Here is a 12599-nt window from a genome sequence, read left to right as displayed (position 1 = left end):
TTCTGATGGGCGAGGCCATGCTCAATAAATCTTTAATCCAATTTTCTGTTGATGGGTGGGGCTGTGTTCCCTCCTTGTTGTTTGATCTGAGGCCAAACTATGGTGGAGGTGATGAACATAATGGCAACTTCTTTCAAAACGTCCCCAGAAGCACGGTGGCTGCAATGGACCACGGGGCCTAGAGGAGCCACCACACACCCAAGGTCAGGGGCAGCGACTGAGAGCGCCAGGCTGTGACAGCGCAGGAGCAGCGGAGAGGAGCTATCCCACATCCGAGGTCGGGGCGGCGGCTGAAAGGAGCTACCCCACGTCCAAGAAGCACCAGCTCCACAGGTGCAGGAGGGCGGAGAGGAGCTGCTCCACGTTAAGGGTCAGGAGGGGCGACTTCATCCAAGATAAGGAACAGCGGCTGCACTTTACTGGTGCAGCCGTGAAGAGATACCCCACATCCAAGGTAAGAGAAACCCAAGTAAGACAGTAGGTGTTGCGAGAGGGCATAAGAGGGCAGACACACTGAAACCATATTCACAGAAAACTAGCCAATCTGATCACATGGACCACAGCCTTGTCCAACTCAATGAAACTAAGCCATGCCCGTGGGGCCACCCAAGACGGGCGGGTCACGGTGGAGAGGACTGACAGAATGTGGTCCACTGGAGAAGGGAATGGCAAACCACTTCAGTATTCTTGCCTTGAAAACCCCATGAACAGTATGAAAAGGCAAACTGATAGGATACTGAAAGAGGAACTCCCCAGGTCGGTAGGTACCCAATATGCTACCGGAGATCAGTGGAGAAATAACTCCAGAAAGAATGAAGGGATGGAGCCAAAGCAAAAACAATACCCGGTTGTGGATGTGACTGGTGATAGAAGCAAGGTCTGATGCTGTAAAGAGCAATGTTGCATAGGAACCTGGAATGTTGGGTCCATGAATCAAGGCAAATTGGAAGTGGTCAAACAGGAGATGGCAAGAGTGAACGTCGACATTCTAGGAATCAGCAAACTAAAATGAACTGGAATGGGTGAATTTAACTCAGATGACCATTATAGCTACTACTGCGGGCAGGAATCCCTTAGAAGAAATGGAGTAGCCATCATGGTCAACAAAAGAGTCTGAAATGCAGTACTTGGATGCAATCTCAAAAACGACAGAATGATCTCTGTTCGTTTCCAAGGCAAACCATTCAATATCACAGTAATCCAAGTCTATGCCCCAACCAGTAAGGCTGAAGAAGCTGAAGTTGAATGGTTCTATGAAGACTAAAGAGCCTCTTGATGAAAGTGAAAGAGGAGAGTGAAAAAGTTGGCTTAAAGCTCAACATTCAGAAAACGAAGATCATAGCATCTGGTCCCATCACTTCATGGGAAATAGATGGGGAAACAGTGGAAAGAGTGTCAGACTTTATTTTAGGGGGTTCCAAAATCACTGCAGATGGTGATTGCAGCCATGAAATTAAAAGACGCTTACTCTTTGGAAGGAAAGTTATGACCAACCTAGATAGCATGTTAAAAAGCAGAGACATTACTTTGCCAACAAAGGTCCGTCTAGTCAAGGCTATGGTTTTCCCAGTGGTCATGTATGGATGTGAGAGTTGGACTGTGAAGAGAGCTAAGCACAGAAGAATTGATGCTTTTGAACTGTGCTGTTGGAGAAGACTCTTGAGAGTCTTGGACTGCAAGAAGATCCAACCGGTCCGTTCTAAAGAAAATCAGTCCTTTAGAAGTCCTTTGGAAGGACTGATGCTGAAGCTGAAACTCTAATACTTTGGCCACCTCATGCAAAGAGTTGACTCATTGGAAAAGACTCTGATGCTGGGAGGGATTGGGGGCAGGAGGAGAAGGGGACGACAGAGGATGAGATGGCTGGATGGCATCACTGACTCGATGGACATGAGTCTGCATGAACTCCGGGAGTTGGTGATGGACAGGAAGGCCTGGCGTGCTGCGATTCATGGGGTCACAAAGAGTCGGACACAACTGAGCAACTGAACTGAACTGAACTGAACTTCAAAATGTCCCATGCATGCATGCCTCACTCACTGCCCCCAACCCTGCAGCAGGCCACCACTGACCCACGCCTCCTCTCATACCTCTCCTTTCATGAAGGGAAAAAAATTACACCAAATTGAAAATGGGATTTTAAAGCCACAGATTAAAACTAAAAATCCACGATTAACACATAGAGCTTAATTTTTTTAATCTATGTAAAACCTCATGTCAACTTATTTGCAAATCTAAACAAAATGGTAAATTTATTGGAAAATAAAAAGTATCAAAACTGACTTAAGAGAATGTAGAAGGTCTGCAAAGACTAACAAACAGGGAATAAATTGGGAATCATTGCCAAAGAATCCGTCCTCCAAATATAGTAGGTCTAGTTGTAATCCCCAGCATGACAAAAACCATATATTTCAAACCAACAGCCAGTTGTTAATGCTAACCAAAAAAATCTACAATATTAACAGTAGATGAAATAGATTTCAAGTCAAAAATCTGACTAAAATAGCACCCAAAAGAGAAAATTACAGACTAGCTTGACTTATGAATATAGATGCAAAAATTCTGAATAAAATATTAGCCAATTAAACGCAGCAGTGTGTTAAAAGAATAATGCACTGTGATCAAGTAGGTTTATTTTTATAAGACTACAAGGACTAAAATTAGAAAATCTATTAATATGTTGTTACCCATAGGGAGAAAAATAAAAAGATCAACTCAATAGACACTAAAAACATCATTTTCTGATATTAGTAGAGAAAAACCTAAATAAACCTGAGATGAAAATAGACTTATTTAATAGAAAAAGGAATATCCGTTTCAAACCATTAGCCAATATTGTATTTAAAGGCAAAACTTTAGACTTTCCCAATAAAGTAAGGAGTAAGATAATGATAGTTGTTATTGCCATTGTTACAAGACATTGTTGTGGTAGTTTCAACTCTATGCAACAAGACAGAAAAAAGTGCATAAATGTATAAGTATTGAAAAAAGAGAAATATTCATTGCAGTTCACATAGTTGTCTGCCTGTAAAACCCAAGAATATTGTGGAAACGAACAAAGGCTACCCTTGTGGAAACAAACAAAGGCTACCCAAGTGAAAACGATTAGGAGGCTATTTACTCAGAACTTGCTGTAGGAGGGAAATCAATCACAGTCACTCGATTTGGTGAAACTCAAATGCAAGCAGAAAAGGTTTATAGTCAAAAAGCTTTGGGAAGGTTTCAGATATGCCTTGATAGAAGATTGTTGGCACAGGGATGTTGGCTAACTAGCTACATCCTATGTGATTGTTTGGGGTAGCATATTTGTTGGTTGGTCTATCTCTGGTTGGTCTTGAGCTGGAATTGTAGCAGAAATTTGGCCTCTGTACACTGGTACCAAATTAAATTTCAGAGACAGAGTTTTGAATGAAGTAGAAAAGAATAGCTTTATTGCTTTTCCAGGCAAAGGGGGACACAGTGGACTATGCGCTCAAAACTGTATGTATGTCCTGGCCTAGAGGAGGTAGTAATGCTTCCAAGAGGAGGGCATGCTCAACTCATGAACAGTCTTCTGATTGGTTGGTGATGAGGTAAGTGTGAGTCAGCATCTTCAACCTTCTTGTTCCAACCAGTCCAGGGTCTGTGTGCTTGTGGGTCACATACATTTAAGTTCAGTATCTGCAAAACAGCTCAAAGACACTGCTGTGAGTATCTCTTGAGGGGGAACCAGGACCCTGGCTCATGGTTGCACTATTGTTTCTTTTCTTTTCTTTCCTTTTTTTGGGGGGTGGGGTGGGGCTGTGCAGGGTCTTCATTGCAGGTGCGTGGGAACTTTTCTAGTTGCTGAGTGTGGACTTATTTGCCCCAATGAATGTGGGTGTTAGTTTCCCATGATGGCAGGTGGTAGTTTAGTCACTAAGTCGAGTTCGACTCTTTGCAATCCCATGGATTGTAGCTTGCCAGGCTCCTCTGTCCATGGGATTTCCCAGGCAGGAATGCTGGAGTGGGTTGCCATTTCCTCCTCCACGGAATCTTTCCGACCCAGGGCTTAGAACCTGGGTCTCCTACTTTACCACTGAGCCACCTGGGAAGCCCAAGGACCAAACCGTCATCCCCAGCATTGGAAGGTGGATTCTTAACCACTGAACCACCAGGGAAATCCCGTACTATTGTTTCTTGGCTGCTTCTCCCATGTCTCTGCATCCCCTCCTTCCCTGAGTAGCAACTGTATGAACGTGCCCTTTGGAACTCACGGAAGGTCATGGAGGCTGAATGAAGCCTATTTCCCACAAACAAGAAACAGGAACACAGAAAGGCTTTTGCATCCAGGAGCCCCACAGGGTCCTGCTCAGTTCAGAATCAGGAGCAAAAATTGGAGGAACTGATCACCACTGATCAAGTCCTGACTGTTCTGGTCTGATTGTTGCAGAGAGTCTGGTTTGACTTCCCAGGTTGCTTGCTACAAAGATTTTGGGTCATAGTGATGTGATCATATATGGTCTGACCATTTCCATTTGTATATTTAGTCTCTTAATGTGCTCAGTTGCTCAGGCACGTCCGACTCTTTGCAACTCTATGGTAGCCCGCCAGGCTCCTCTGTCCGTGGGATTTCCCAGGCAAAAATACTGGAGTGGGTGGCCATTTCTTCCTCCATGGGGTCTTCCCAACTCAAGGGTCAAACTCACATCTCCTGCATCTTCTGCATTAGCAGGTGGATGCTTTACCACCTGGGAAGCCCTGTTTCTTAATATCGACCAGAAAAATAAATGAAAACTAACCACAAAATCAGGTAACGAAGTATAGATGTAATCTAGATTTCTGCAACTAGAGTCTCTTGAAGTCATCAGGCTTCTTGGTTATGTTTCTCTACAATTCAAACAAAACAGTTTGATTCTCCATCCCATGTGGAAAATCCAGCATCCTTCCAATTAAACAATATTGTATTTCTCCTGGTTATGTCTTGCTATAATTCCTAGACTAAACCAGGTTCTTAGTCTTTGCTCTTAACTTGTCTCTCATAACAATTTCATTTTCTCATCCTCTCTTAGTCCCACACTGGATTTTGCCCCTATTCCTTCATTCATCAAAACACTGTAATCCAAGCCTGTTATATACAACAGATTTTTCATCAAAGCAACTGAGAAAATAGATTTTTTATTGCAGAACAGTATAAGTGAAAATATCGAAGGCAAGTCTCCATTGTCCTAAAAATGCATTTCCAGTCCTCAGCGTGGAGATGTTCCTGCTAGCCCTATTCTTCCTTAGGCACCAAGTATGCTCGTATCTCCACTGCTTTCTCTCCAGTCCTACTCCCATCTGTCTCTAGGCATTCCTCACAGTCCTCTTACCTTTCTGTTCTTCGCCCCTCAACCCTTCTTTCAGCCTCCCTGCAGACACTTGAAATTCTTCCCACTTTATAAGAATGCATTCAGGCCTCTTCGAGTCTAGCCAACCCAAATGATTGGATGGCATCACTGACTCAATAGACATAAGTGTGAGCAAACTCCAGGAGATAGTGAAGGAGAGGGAAGCCTGACGTGCTGTAGCCCATGGGGTCACAAAGAGTCAGACATGACTCAGTGACTGAACAACAAAACCCAAATTTTTTTGTTTGCTACAATTGACTTTTTCAACCAGAAATGCCCATGGAGGGATTTTCTTAAGACAGACAACCATGAACCCCAAAGATGAGTTATGATATTCCCCTAGGAAGCAGAAGTAGCTGAGTTGAATTTTTTTAGTCTGTTTTTTTCCTCCTCTCTACACAATATAAATTTGCAAAAATCAACTACATTTTAGAATAATAATTCATGGGGTAAGTTCCATTTGCAATATAAACAGTAAAAATAAAAATCAGTAATAAATATAAGAAGTACATGGCAACTCAGCTCATGAGCCACAACTACTGAGCCCAAGCTCTAGAGACTGTAACGCACAAGAGAAGCCGCTGCATTGAGAAGCCCCCTCGCTGCAACTAGAGAAAGCCTGTGCACATCAGCAAAGACCCATCAGAGCCAAAACCAAATTAATTAATTTTAAAAAGTGTATGAACTGATACAAGGAAAAATTATATTGAGGAATATAATAAAAACTTCGAGAGAGATATACTGTATTCCTGGGTGGTAAAATCATAAAAAATAACAGTAATTTTATACTAACTTATAAATTTAATGCAATTTTAATCAAAATTCCAAAGGACATTTTTGGTTTCAAACTGATTTCCTTATCATAAAATGTACCAAGAAGAATAACAGACAAGAATAATTAGCAAAATATTTTAAGAGAAGTATCTGCATTGTCACATATTAAACTATGTCACAATGTTAAAATCTAATTTCATAGCCTTGAATGAATACACAGACACCAGTGGAGCCTGATGGAAAGACTCATCAGTTAGAATTAGGTTCACCTGCAATGACCAATAAAAACAATATAACAATGATGTATACACAATAGAAATTTATTTTTCTCTCCTTTATTAGGGTGTTCTTGCCTGGAGAATCCCAGGGACGGGGAAGCCTGGTGGGCTGCTGTCTATGGGGTCACACACAGTCAGACACGACTGAAGTGACTTAGCAGCAGCAGCAGCAAAGGTAAGCAATCCTCAGCTGTTAGAAAGTCATCAAGATCTCCTCAGACACCAAGACTTTTTCTATTTTGCAATAATGCTCAACATGTAGCGTCTACTTATGGTCCAAAATAGCTGCCCCAGTGCTTGTCATCACAGTTACATTACAGTTGTCAGAAATGAGGAAAAGACCTAAGAAGAGCATGGCCCTTCTCATTCAGGATATGTCTTGAAATTTACAAATAACATTCTCCTTCTATATCAGTGAGCAGAATAAGCCACATGACCACACCCATCAGCAAAGGAGGCTGGGAAACACAGTTTTGATTTAGGGGAATCAGGTATCCAGCTAAATTAGAAAGTTTTATTACAAAAGATGAAGGGGAGAAGGGATATTGGGATGTCTCTTGTAGTGAAACCCAGATCGATGTACACATGAATATTTAACATAATCCCTGGAGGAGGGTATGGCAACCCACTCCTGAAGAATCCCCATGGACAGAGGAGCCTGGCGGGCTACAGTCCAGGGGGTCACAAAGAGTAAGACATGACTGAGGACTAAGCCTGGCACCACACAGCATAATGTAGAGGTGGCATTTACATCAGTAGAAAAAGATGGATTATTTGATAAAGGGTGCTGACATCTTTGGATAGCCTTTAGGAGAAAGGTTAAGCTAAAGTTTCACCTCATTCCTTAAATTCCAAAAGGAATAAAGAATTGAACATTTTAAAAAATGAAATCACAAAAAGACTAGACAAAAACCTATAATCATGGGTTTTGAAAAAGTTTAAAAGAACTATAACATCAAATGTAGAATCCGTAAAGGAGTAGACAGATTTGACTGCATGAAAATTTAAAATATCGCTTGGTGCCAAAACACTAAAAGTGTTTTAGCCAAAAGTAAAAGCAAGTGACTAATTAGGACAAAATGCCTGCAATATATTAACCAACAAAGAGTTAATATTCTTATTTTATGGGATCACAAAAATCAATAAGAAAAAGATGAACCCTTTAATAGGCAAAGGATAGAAACAGACAATTCATAAAGGAAAAAAGCAGATGGGCAGAAAAGTGTACAACCTCACCAGTAGTGATCAAAAGTGAAAATAATAATGGTTGTGTGCTCTTTTTGTAAACTATAAACTGTGAAAAAATAGGAAATAATGTTGATACTCAGATTGAGGAAAGATAGTTGGTTTTTTAAAGTAACATCGCTATCGGACGTCCACTCATCTCCTCCTGCGAGAGCACCAAAACTGCAACTAGCTGTTGAACAACCATCGACAGGAGGACACTGGACCCACCAAAAAAAGGTACCCCACATCCAAAGACAAAGAAGAGGTTGCAGCAAGAGAGTAGGAGGGACACAATCATGATAAAATCAAATCCAATACCCACTGGGTGGGTGACCCACAAACTGGAAAACAATAATCCCAAAGAAGTTCTCCCACTGTTGTGAAGGTTTTGAACCCCGTGTCAGGCTTCCTCAGCCTGGGGATCTGACAAAGGGACTGGGAATCCCCAGGGAACCTGCCCTGAAAGGTCAGAGGACTGGGAAAAACAGAGACTCCAAACTTGGAAGTCACAAACAAAATCTTGCATGTACCAAGACCCAGAGGAAAGGCACAGTGACTCCACAGGAGACTGAACCCAAACTACCTGCTGGTGTTGGACAGGAAGAGGCTCATGGCAGGGATGGGAGCGCTGGCGGCAGCAGGCTGGGACGGTCCCCCTTGGTATAAACCCTCTTGGAGTTTGACTTTAGCCCTGCCATAGAGCCCACGGACCCCAGAGCTGGGTCACTTCAGACCAGACAACTACCAGGGAAGGAGTGCCACCCCACCAATCAGCAGATGATCGGGTTAGAGCTTTACTGAGCAAGGCCTGCCCACCAGAGCAAGACCCAGTTTGTCCCGTCACCAGTGCCTCCCACCAGGAAGCGTACACAAGCCTCTTAGCCTCATCCATCAGAGGGCAGACAGAAGAAGCAAGAAGCAGCACAACCTCACCGTGGCTAAAATAAAAACCGTATTACAGAAAGGTAATCATGATGAAAAAGCAGAAAGCTGTGTCCCAGATGAAGGGACCAGATAAAACCCCAGAAAAATAACTGAATGAAGTGGAGATAGGCAACCTTCCAGAAAAAGAATTCAGAAAAATGATAGTAAAGATGATCCAGGGTCTCAGGAAAACAATGGAGAAGATACAAGAAATGTTTACCGAAGACCTCCAGGAACTGAAGAGCAAACAAACAGAGATGAACAACACAGTGGAAGGAATCAGTAACAGAATAACTGAGGCAGAAGAACAGATAAATAAGCTGGAGGACAGAATGGTGGAAATCACTGCTGCAGAACAGAATATAGAAAAAAAGAATGAAAAAAAATGAAGACAGCCTAAGAGACCTCTGGGACAACATTAAACACACCAACAGTCACATTATAGGGGCCTCAGTAGGAGAAGAGAGAGAGAAAGGACCTGAGAAAATATTTGAAGAGATAATAGCTGAAAACTTCCCAGCACGGGAAAGGAAATAGTCAAAGAAGTCCAGGAAGCACAGAGAGTCCCAGACAGGATAAACCCAAGGAGGAACACACTGAGACAGACAGCAATCAAACTGACAAAAAATAAAGGTAAAGATAAAATATTAAAAGCAACAGGGGAAAAACAACAAATAACATACAAGGGAACTCCCATCAGGCCATCAGCTGATGTCTCAACAGAAACTCTACAAACCAGAAGGGAATGGCATGATATATGTAAAGTGAAGAAAGGGAAGAACCTACAACCAAGAATACTCTACCCAGCAAGACTCTCATTTGGATTTGATGGAGAAATCAAAAGCTTTCAAGACAAACAAAAGTTAAGAGAATTCAGCACCACAAATGCTAAAGGAACTTCTCTAGGCAGAAAACACTAGAGAAGCAAAAGACCTACAGAAAATAGACCCAAAACAATTAAGAAAACTGTAATAGGATCATACATATCAATCATTACCTTAAATGTAAATGGATTAAATGCAAGAATCAAAAGGCATAGACAGGTTGGGAGGATGAAAATGTGTGCGTGTGTGCACGACCACATCACTCTGCTTGACCCCCCAAACTGTATGTAATTATTTTATATTGTTAACTTAATCATTTTCCCATTATGGTCTGCAATTATAATTATCTTTTATTTTGTGTCTGACTATTGATTGTGAAAACTGATAAACATCTTTTACTATTGTGATTATGTAACTATTACTCAGAACAATTGTATCATGATTGGCCAACAGAAAAATAATAGAAATCTGTATCACCAAAACTGTCATTTAACAGAAAAAACTGCAATCACTTTAAAATCCATATGTATATCAAAATTATCTTGAAATTTTTTGAAAAATACAAATGACCAGGTATTGGTTTTTTTTTTTCCTCCAGAGCTCCAGATATGTTTCTAATGAGAAGTGGCATTTAAAAACAACTGGATTATATGAGGATCTTTTACTTTTATCTAGTTTGTCTCACTTTTTCTACTACTATATTCAGTGCTCCCATTTCATTTAGTTTATATTTTCCAATTCCTCCACCTCTTCTTTTTTTATGTTATTTCTCAAGCCTTTATCAAGTGTAGTATAAAGCCTCTGTATACACACATATATAAATGTATAATATATATATTTCAGAAAATAAGAATTTGCTTAACTAAAAAATTTATGACATTTTGATTCCAGTTGTTTGACTTAGCATGAATAGAAAGCTAGATTTTCTAATTAAAAAATAGATATGCAACAAGCAACAAAGATTTACTGTATAGCACAGGGAACTATAGTCAATATTTTATAATAATCTATAATGAAAAATAATATCAAAAATAATATGTGTATATTTACAACTGAATCACCTTGCTGTGCACCTGAAACACTGTAAGTCAACTATACATCAAGAAAAAATATATATTAAGAAAAAGAATAAAGTAACATCACTACCTCTTTGGGGGAAGATAGTAATCCCAGTCAAATGTTCTGAAATACTTCTCTGGCCCTTGTAAAATCCACTTCTGGGATATAAAGGGAAATAATTAGAGATGTGGGTAATGCTGTGGGTACAAGGATGTTTATTACAGGTTATGTATATAACTTAGGAGCAGGGTGTCTACCTAGACCCTGGGGGAATAAACTGTACGCGCTATTTCACTGCATTCCCAATTGTACCATAATTATTGTGGATTTATTAAATGTTGTCTTGAGTCTTGTCTTTCTTTCAACCATGCAGCTAATTCTAAAGGGTGCTATAAATATGAGGTTGAATACCTGGTGATGTGAAAGAGTAATGATATGCGAGCATGCTGTTGAAGTTTTTTGCTCAACGAAAAAAGCTGACTGCAAAATTCTTCAAGCTCAGTATATCCTGGTTCTCCCTAATGTCTGCTTCCAGCCTCCACCCCCAGCTCCTTTGCTCCCTCGCCACCCCACTTTCCTCCATGCTTCATTTCAACCAAAGCAACCAAACCCCAGGGTGTTGTTAATAGCATACTGTTACTGGAGGGTTGAGTCATGGAGTACAATTAGAGCACAAGGCAAGCAGGAAATCGCTTCACATTTAATATCAGACACTATCTGCCACAGGGAATTCCTCACTAGTGTTCCTTCACAGAATCTACCCTTTCTATGCTTCCACTGTTCTTCCCCAGTTGCCCTCCTCACATTCTGCATGCTCACCCCCAGTCTCTTGAGCTGCTAGCTTAAGCTTTCCTCCTGTTGGGAGTAATTTATTTGTCTTGCCCTGGAAAGGAGTAGGGTTTAGAGGTGTCCACCATTCACACTTTATACAGACCATTAGAAATGCTTCTAAGTTAAAATAAATCTTCCTTGAATGAAATAATACCATTTGCAGCATCATGGATGGACCTAGAAAGTGTCATACTGAATGAAATAAGTCAAGCAGAGAAGGAGAAATATTGTATGATATCCCTTATACGTGGAATCTAAAAAGAAATGATGCAAATGAACTTACTTGCAAAATAGAAAGAGACTCACAGACTTAGAAAATGAATTTATGGTTGCCACAGGAAAGGGATAGTTAGGGAGTCTGGAAGGGTCACGTACACATGACTATATTCAAAATAGATAACCAACAAGGACCTATTGTATAGCACAGGGAACTCTACTCAATATTATGTGCCAGCCGGGATGGGAGAAGGGTTTGGGGGAGAATGGATACATGTATATATATGGCTGAGTCCCTACACTGCTCACCTGAAGCTACCACATCGTTGATAATCGGCTATACCCTAATACAAAATTAAAACTTTTAAGTTTGGGAAAAAAAAAATCTTACTTGAGATGAATTCTATCATCCTTCTAAAGGCAGAAGCAGCTGCAGTCCTGTGAATGTATATATATAAATGCATGTCTCCTTTCCTAGACACATCCTATTTACATATGCATATGGTTAGAAAGCGGAGAAGGCAATGGCACCCCACTCCAGTACTCTTGCCGGGAAAATCCCAGGGACGGAGGAGCCTGGTGGGCTGCTGTCTATGGGGTCGCACAGAGTCGGACACGACTGAAGTGACTTAGCAGCAGCAGCAGCATGGTTAGAAAGAAAGACTGAAAAAGTATACTCCAAAACGTTAACAAGAGTTCATTCTGATTGTTGGAACTACAAGAGCATCTGCTTTTTATTTTTAAGTTTTGGCTGCCGTGTCGTCATTGCTGTTCACGGGCTTTCTCTAGCTGTGGCGAGCGTGGGTGCTGCTCTCCAGTTGCAGTGAGCAAGCTTCTCATTGTGGTGGCTTCTTTTGCTGCTGAGCATGAGCTCTAGGCACATGGGCTTCAGTAGTTTCATGTTGATGTATTTTTCTAAGTCTTCTGCAATGTGTGTATAAAATCATTTTATATTTATGAACCTTGTGTTTTTAAGTAATCATCTGTAGCAACAAAAATACTCTTTTGTTACAAAATTTTACTTTTCAAATGTAAATACCTTCCACATTATCTTAGCTTCCTTTAACCTCAATGCTCACCAGTACATTTAAGGGGAAAATGGGTTTATAGATGGACTT

General features: G+C 40.9%; 1 protein-coding gene and 1 long non-coding RNA gene across 3 annotated transcripts in view; one reads left to right on the top strand and one right to left on the bottom strand.

Moving 5' to 3' along the window:
* The window catches only part of SLAMF9 (SLAM family member 9), a 59026-nt gene that overhangs the window by 40984 nt on the left and 5443 nt on the right, over positions 1-12599 (bottom strand). The gene's annotated exons all lie outside the window — the stretch shown is intronic.
* Positions 87-10760, top strand: LOC129654574 (uncharacterized). The gene is made up of 3 exons (XR_008715512.1): positions 87-454; positions 6465-6575; positions 9974-10760. It is a non-coding gene; the product is annotated as an uncharacterized LOC129654574 (long non-coding RNA).

The sequence above is a fragment of the Bubalus kerabau genome, chromosome 6 (genome assembly GCF_029407905.1).
Source record: "Bubalus kerabau isolate K-KA32 ecotype Philippines breed swamp buffalo chromosome 6, PCC_UOA_SB_1v2, whole genome shotgun sequence".
NCBI lineage: Eukaryota > Metazoa > Chordata > Mammalia > Artiodactyla > Bovidae > Bubalus > Bubalus kerabau.
This window is presented reverse-complemented; position numbering and strand designations above follow the sequence as displayed.